The following is a 7395-nucleotide window of genomic DNA, read 5'->3' as shown; positions in this document are numbered from 1 at the left end:
CCTCATTCTTCTTTTCTCTCTCTCATTTTCCTACAACTCCCTTAATTTTATTTTTTTAAATTCCTAAATGCCACTGTTGGTATATATTTTCTGCCTCCCTCCTCCTACTTCTTTTGCTATCTTCTCCACACCCCTTTCATAAGTCATCAGGTAACACAAACATTCCCTCTTCCCTCGCTCTCTTATTTTTTTCTTGCCCCTTGCTCCTTTTGCCTCTTTCTGGCAATATGTACTTTAACCATTCTTTTGCCCAGTCCTATCCTTTTATGCCAGTTCCGTTTTCCTACATCTTCTATCTTTTCTGTTTCTTCGCAGACTCTCCTTACTCTTATTTGTTATTTTAATTCTCTCTCTCTCTCTCTCTCTCTCTCTCTCTCTCTCTCTCTCTCCTCAATCCCTTTTTTTTTCTTGTTTTTCTTGCTCCGTCCTCACGGTCACCCCTCCTGTTTTTATCTATCTTATCCTTTTTCACCATTTCCTCCATCCTATTCCTGACAGCACTCCCTCCTCCCATCCACGGCACCACGTATATAAGGCTGTGTGTGTGTGTGTGTGTGTGTGTGTGTGTGTGTGTGTGTGTGTGTGTTTGTGTGTGTGTGTGTGTGTGTGTGTGTGTGTGTGTGTGTGTGTGTGTGTGTGTGTGTGTGTGTGTGTGTGTGTGTGTGTGTGTGTGTGTGTGTGTGTGTGTGTGTGTGTGTGTGTGTGACACGTATAAAGGTACGGAGGGCACTGACGCTGATACGCTGATACAGATATAGATACAGGCACTGAAAATTACGCAATCAGAGACATACATACACAGTCACCGATATTACCACTGTCACTGGCCAGTGTTGTTTTAATACTTCACTAGGGTCCAATCGCTCCATACTCTCACTCACGTATCATATCATATCATCATCATTATCATCATCTTCGTCTTTATTTCCATCTACTCATAATCGGGTGGCAGACACAGGCATTTAACTGTTTCACCAGCACTTAGTTCTACATATTATTCCATACAGAAAAAATGAACGAACAGTTATGGAAGACAAACTACTATTTCATCACTGCATAACTCACTGGTACCTGGTTACCGGCGCACTTCTCACACACCTGTAACAGCGAGACAAGACGTAAGTACTAAGGGGAAAAAAAACGAGAAAAATCTCTACAAACATTCTACGAACATTGATATTATTACCATCTCTCACCTGTCACGTTTTCCCTTCATCATCTAGGCTACCTCCATGTAACCTACAGAGGTGTGACACTCCACCTTAACGATTAAAACAATTTGTTGGACTCATGGCAATCTGATGGTAGTGAAAATTTAGACTTGGATACGATTTAAACATTGTTATTCAAAACCAACAGCATTCACACACCATAGTTCAATACCAGCACACACACACACACACACACACACACACACACACACACAAAGCTCGGGTGATGGCCAAGCTGATTAACGCCGATAGTGAAAAAAAAAAAATCTTACACAATAATCTCACTAGAGGCCACACTATATATGGCAGTGGCTGCATAAGGCCATCAAAGGCTGTACAGCAAGGATCTGCTCTGACATTATCATTGTTTATACACTTGCGCCTTTTCAGATTCGTCAGTTATGCTTTCGAGGCTGGACATGTACGGCCAGACTTTCAGATACAAAATGCAAATTGCAGATAACCTATTCAACAGACAGATGTAAAATAGGCAGAAAGAAGCCCAGTGGTACAAAGAATGAGTTACTAACAGTTACAAAATTATCAAGATAAGTGTGTGCATGTACTGGATGAGATGTGGTGATGCGAGTTTAGAGAAGGATGTGATCTGGTTATGTACACACACACACACACACACACATTCATGTAAACCACTAACACGCACGGACTACGGGCAAACTAACACACAAACGATTCAATAAGACAGAAAAGCAAGTCACACGCACACCAACACAGACTGCACTTTGACACTCTCCCCGCACACACACACGCACATATAACTCTACCCGGACTGACCGCTATAATCGTAGGTGGCAAATGAAGACGTCAGGCAACTCCAGCACACAGTCATGGTGGCGAGATGGGTGATACACAGTGTCATGTGTGGTGAAGAGGAAAAGATCGTAAAGTACAATAAAGTTCGTCACGTAATTTTGAACTAGCCCCCTCCTCCCTCCAAAAAAAAAAAAAATCTCCCCGGAAACCCCAAACTCTAACTAAATTCGGCAGTAAAGTGAGAAAGACAAACATTCTGTATGGAAAAATATGAGGTAATTCTCACAGTAAAGAATGATTGTCCCTGCCATGCACCAACTTGCTCTGACGACAACGTGACATTCCCAGCAAGGTCACGATACATATAAGGCACCCAGTGAGGCAGGAAGACAGGCAGGCAAGGAGCGACGTAGGCGGCATAATTAACATTCAGGTTTGCCTCATAACATGCAGGGAGCCCGGTGTGTTTGTAGGGATGTGGGTTGCAGGGAGTGTGGTTAAAGGCCGTGGAGACAGTGTGGTGGAGACTAGTTTTTGTGGTTATTATGCAGTCGTGGCGATGATGGTGGTAAGGGCTGGGTGAAAATGGTGGGGGTGGCTGATGGCCGTAAGGAGAAATCCTGGTGGTGATCGATATTTAGGCAGATGCTGTTAGTGAAATGTTAGGTTGGCGGCTGCGGCGGCGGCAGCAGCAGCAGCAGCAGTAGTGGTGGTGGTGGTGGTGGTTGCTGGACTGATGGTATATGATGAGATGGCTGGGGCAGTAGGCTAGTCTGTGACAGGAGGAGGTCGTGTACGATAGGGTTACATCATTATTATCAGCCTTCATACCTCAAGTCTTTAGATATACAACTGGTACGACACTGGTGCAATGGGAGGTCAAGAGAACCTTTAAGTTCTTTAATGGTAATGGTAATGATTGATGGTAAAATCATTCTGCAGATAATTTATTCTTAATACTAATAGTCGTACATAAACAGAGTTGGGGAAACACTGAATTTAAACATTTGTTGTACTACTCGGTGCATTGGGAAGTCACATTATAAGACTACATAATAGATAGATAGATAAATAGATAGATAGAGAGACAGATAGAAGCAGGAAGTCAAATGATGAGAAGGTGTTGTGTTTGCGAGAAGCGAGCAGCGCTAAACGCTTACACGGGGGAAAGCTGACGACAGCGGCCAGTAAGGAGATGATTCATAGCTGTCAGCAGTCCTCTCGTGAGAAGGTTCTGTTGCCATGAGGAAGGTGCGGGACACACACACCCTACTACACGAGATTTTAGGAAAGAGAGTTTAGAAGGAGACAAGCGACCCTATAGAGAGGTCGAGACGGAGATTAGCTTGAGAACAGAGAGAGAGAGAGAGAGATAGCGAGACAGGGAGGTAGCTACCCAGGACTTATACTATTATACCTGTTTAATATTTCCAAGACAAATAAAGATAGTCCCATACTATTCTTTACCTCTCCCGTCACTACATGACATCTGGTGGGGAAACTACTACAAGATATAAAAGCCGCTCGACCACAAGTCTAAAATATACTTCTCTACAATTAACTACAAAGTCTTTACGACATTTGGTAGCAGCGAACGTATACGAACCTCGTCTACGAATCAACATTAAATTCCTACAAAATATCAAGATTGACAACAACCAACAATATCAGCTCCTGCCCCTCCGTCTCCCAGATCATTACGCTGATGCAGAGGTCAAGAGATCACTCGACGCCTTGCAAGTAGCTTAACGACAAACCAGCAAATCTGCGGACATCGTCTCCGAATTAAAAGCAAATTTCTACAAAAGCAACCGAGACTACAAGGTTAGCTTCAGTTCTACAAAGTCTACAGCCATCTACAATCAACTACAGCCATCTACAATCAACTACAATTAACAACTCTACGAATAAATCACTAGAGAAAAGGACAGAGAAAACTTCCACATAGAATAAAGGGAACAAACAAACGAAGAGTGAGACACGATTTACAACTCATCTTACTCACTCGTCTTCACTCCAGAGACTCATCGCTACTCATTCACTCACCACAGCTACCAGTGTGGGAAGCCGACGTCACCATGTGCTGAGATGACATCACAACGCGAGTCTGCCATGCCAAGCAACGTGTGACGGACACCAGGCACTTCTCACCCACTACTCATTACTCATTATTCACATAGCTCCTACTCATATTCACTTATTTTCACAGTTAAGTTGGAAATTCGACGTTCTATGTTGAGGTTTGCCTGGGACAGCCGTTAACCACTACAAATACCAGGCCATGGAGTTTCCTGAGTAATATCGTCCATCAACACACCACTAGAAGAGATCTTCAATCAAACCTGTATTTTCTTCCGAGATCGACTTTTGTATCGACACACCTCTACGATCTGTATCAAGTGGGTAAAATTATACTTGCTCATTTCTTCTCAGTGCTAAAATTAGCTATATTCAACTTATTTAATCATCTAGTTTGCTAGGACATAAATAAACAAGAGGCGTATTTCATAACATCATATCTTAATGACAGGAATATTTTCGCAACCACCCACGTTAATACCAGATGACACACAAATTGCCACAACATCAGACTCACAATTAAGAGACAGCCCACCCATTGTACAACCCACACCACACGTTATAGATAAGGAAACAAATACGGGAGTTTCGGATGATGAGTGGGAAACCCCTTCAGATGTTGAGAGTATCGACTTCGCAGCTGCCTTAAATACGTATGCCAATATACTTAACAGGGTTCACCGGTCCGGTCATACATATTCTACCATTCCCTCACATAACGATAAACTCGTACAAGTTGAATTAACAGGGCAATCATTAAAGATGAATCAAGAAACAAATACTGCTGATCTAAAAACCACACCTCACGTTTTTGTGTATCACGAGGATAAGACTGCCCCAAAAATTCTCTCTGGCACAGACAAGGATCGCATTGATGTCATTTCATTAATCAGTCAGTGCGAACAAATGTTCATCAAGCGCCATATACTAGATGAACAAGAGAAAATTGCTATTTTTTCATCTTGCATAAGCCAGGAAAGATGTCCAGCAAGCAATTTATTGCGCTCCGATAAGCTACATCGTGCTAGGACATATGATGAATTTAAAAAAGAATTTCTGAAGAAATTTTCTGGAGGTATGAACTTCTTGCCAGGTATAATTCCAGAATTACATAAAATTGTAGATCTTGTAAGGGAGCACACTACAAACCATGTGCTCAGTGAAATAACTGCTGATGTCTCCACAATCAAGAGAACCCTATTAGCTACTCTGGAGAATTCTAAGTGGATAACAGATGATGGAAAGATGTCCCCAGACCTCGTCGTGGACATCATTGGTTATGTAGCTGCCTTGTGTAAATTACCTGATAGAACCCTTAAGATCGCCAAAACAATCGCGTACATCCCTGGAATGTGCTTACTAGACTTAATGAACGAGGTAGAGATGCAGTGCAGTAAAGCAGGTGTGGTCGACACACATGCACATTCTGGTAGAATCAGGGTACCTGAGACAGTATCAGCTGTGAAAACATCAACACCGACCCCAAACAGAGAACAAAATCGATCGCGACCTGAAATGAGGCAGCCCAAACAAGCAAAGACGCCTAGACCTCGTTCCCACACGCCTTCCTACAGGCAGTTTCATAAGTTTTCGCGCAGCCCGAGTAGGTCTCGCGCTATAAACAACACTTTTTATGGGAAATCACCTCGTAGGTCACAGTCAAGGGATAGGTCCATTCTGTGTCATTACTGTGCAAAACCAGGACACACAAGGTATGAATGCTTTATCAAGGCAAAAGAGGATAATCAAAAGACACAAGGGTTTGGTCCTTACTGTAGGCATCATAGATACCAAGGGCACTGGACTAGTGATTGCAAAACAGTAGAAAAAATTGTGTCTATGTTCAAATCGGGGGAAGACCAAGTCATGACAAAAAACGAACAAACATAAAAAAGAACAAGGTTAAACTTCACATAGGAGGCATGTTGGGAAATGAGTGTATCTTGATACCAGCTGTATGTGAGGATCAAAACGTTTCCTTATTTTTAGATACAGGCTCTCCAGTGAACTTAATAACACATGAAGAACTCAATAGAATTCTTAAAAATAAAAAGAAAGTAACTTTTCTGGATGAAGCTGATTTAGAATTAAACACAGTAGATGGTCAAGAGATTACAGTAAAAGGTATGATAAGATTAAATCTCAGTTTCACAGAAACTACAAGACCATTCTCTGCATTGTTCTATATCGTTGAAAACTTAGCAATTAAAGCTCATATGTTACTGGGCTTAAGATCCATGAGAACTGAGAACATAACTATACTCCCACAAATGAATGGAATAGACTTTGATAATGAATTTATAGAGGAAATAACTTCAGAGCCCTCACCGATTAGTAGAAGAGAGCCAAAAAGAATTGGTAATATTAAAGGCTTAAACAAACATACACAAACAGATGAGTGTATAGATCCACTTACACCAGCAACCCCATCCTCCAGAATTAGTGACTCAGATAACAGTACTGATTTATCAATTTTTCCAGCCCATCTCACTAATGATTTGGTTATACCACCTAATTCATACATGAAGGTTACCATAAAGAGCAAATTACGGAATAGTACTGTTCTTGTCTTAGAAGAATTATGTAAAGTAAAAGGATTGTCAGTAGAAAACGCATTATGTCATACGAACGACGAAGGGCTAACTCAGATATTCATTATTAATCACATGAATGGGGAAGTTCAGTTGAAGAAGGGAACTTGCATAGTTAATATTGAAAAATGTTTAGCCCCTGTGAAGGAAATAAATATTGGTGGAGTAACAAGTGAGATAAAATCTACGGATAGAGAAAGAATAAAGAGAATTTAATTCACTCAGGTGAATTTGACGAAGAAAATGATTTGTTAACCCTGCTGGAAACACACAGGGACACCGTAGCCTTGCCCGGAGAACGATTAGGGTGTACTAACTTGATTAATCACATGATTAATGTGCACCCAGAAACACCACCAATTTTCGTACCAGCTTATCGCATACCACACTCCCAACGTACACTTGCAAATCAGTATGTCGATGAAATGTTAAAGCTTGGAATTATTGAGCCTTCAGTTTCTCCGTGGAACGCTCCCCTTTTCTTTGTGCCCAAGAGAAATGGAGAAATGCGTGCGGTAGTAGATTACCGTAAACTAAATAATCACACCATCCCAGACAGATTTCCCATGCCATTGCTAAGTGATGTTCTACAGAATATTGGTCCTGAGAATAATATATTCTCGACCATCGATCTCCTAAACGGATACTATCAGATTCCGGTATCTCAGGAGTCACGTAAATACACTGCCTTTTCAACAAACAGAGGCCATTATCAATATACAAGAATGCCAATGGGACTG

Source organism: Coenobita brevimanus, chromosome 36, assembly GCF_032717465.1.
Source record: "Coenobita brevimanus isolate Jiangsu-jjx chromosome 36, ASM3271746v2, whole genome shotgun sequence".
NCBI lineage: Eukaryota > Metazoa > Arthropoda > Malacostraca > Decapoda > Coenobitidae > Coenobita > Coenobita brevimanus.
This window is presented reverse-complemented; position numbering follows the sequence as displayed.